Source organism: Arachis duranensis, chromosome 5, assembly GCF_000817695.3.
Source record: "Arachis duranensis cultivar V14167 chromosome 5, aradu.V14167.gnm2.J7QH, whole genome shotgun sequence".
Classification (NCBI taxonomy): Eukaryota; Viridiplantae; Streptophyta; class Magnoliopsida; order Fabales; family Fabaceae; genus Arachis; species Arachis duranensis.
Window position 1 is genome coordinate 60,313,543 of NC_029776.3, and position 1,109 is coordinate 60,314,651.

At 40.5% G+C, this 1,109-nt stretch overlaps 1 non-coding gene across 1 annotated transcript; it reads left to right on the plus strand.

Moving 5' to 3' along the window:
• Positions 1 to 647: 647 nt before the first annotated feature.
• LOC127748261 (small nucleolar RNA R71) lies at positions 648 to 751 on the plus strand. The gene has a single exon (XR_008010203.1). It is a non-coding gene; the product is annotated as a small nucleolar RNA R71 (small nucleolar RNA).
• The last annotated feature ends 358 nt before the right edge of the window (positions 752 to 1,109 follow it).

Here is a 1,109-nt window from a genome sequence, read left to right on the forward strand (position 1 = left end):
AATTTCTAATGGAGGATCTTGTTTCATTCATGAAACTGAAAGTGGCCTTTGACAGATCAGAGACTATATTGGCTAAATTAGAAGTGTTTTGTTCAGAATTCTCTTTCTGTTGCTGAGAAGATGATGGATATGGCTTACTATTGTTCAGCCTATTGCGTCCACCATTGTTAAAGCCTTGTTGAGGCTTTTGTTGATCCTTCCAGGAGAAATTTGGATGATTTCTCCATGATGGGTTATAGGTGTTTCCATAAGGTTCACCCATGTAATTAACCTCTGCCATGGCAGGGTTCTCAGGATCATAACCTTCTTCAGAAGCTTCCTCTCTAATACTGTTGGATGCATGTTGCAATCCATTCAGATTTTGAGAGATTATGTTGACCTGTTGAGTCAACATCTTGTTCTGAGCCAATATGGCATTCAGAGCATCAATTTCAAGAACTCCTTTCTTCTGAGGTATCCCACTATTCACGGAATTCCTTTCAGATGTATACATGAACTGGTTGTTTGCAACCATGTCAATGAGTTCTTGAGCCTCTTCAGGCGTTTTCTTCAGGTGAATAGATCCACCTGCAGAGTGGTCCAATGACATTTTCGAAAATTCAGAGAGACCATAATAGAATATGTCTAATAGGGTCCATTCTGAAAACATGTCAGATGGACATCTTTTGGTCAGCTGCTTGTATCTTTCCCAAGCTTCATAGAGGGATTCACCATCCTTTTGTTTAAAGGTTTGAACATATACTCTCAGCTTGCTTAGCTTTTGAGGAGGAAAGAATTTATCCAAGAAGGCCATGACCAGCTTATCCCAAGAGTCCAGGCTATCCTTAGGTTGTGAATCCAACCATATTCTAGCTCTGTCTCTTACAGCAAAAGGAAAAAGCATGAGTCTGTAGACTTCAAGATCAACTCCATTCGTCTTTACAGTCTCACAGATCTGCAAGAACTCAGTTAAAAACTGATAAGGATCTTCAGATGGAAGCCCATAAAACTTGCAGTTTTGTTGCATCAAGGCAACTAGCTGAGGTTTCAGCTCAAAGTTATTGGCTCCAATGGCAGGAATGGAGATGCTTCTTCCATCAAACTTGGACGTTGGCTTTGTGAAGTCACCA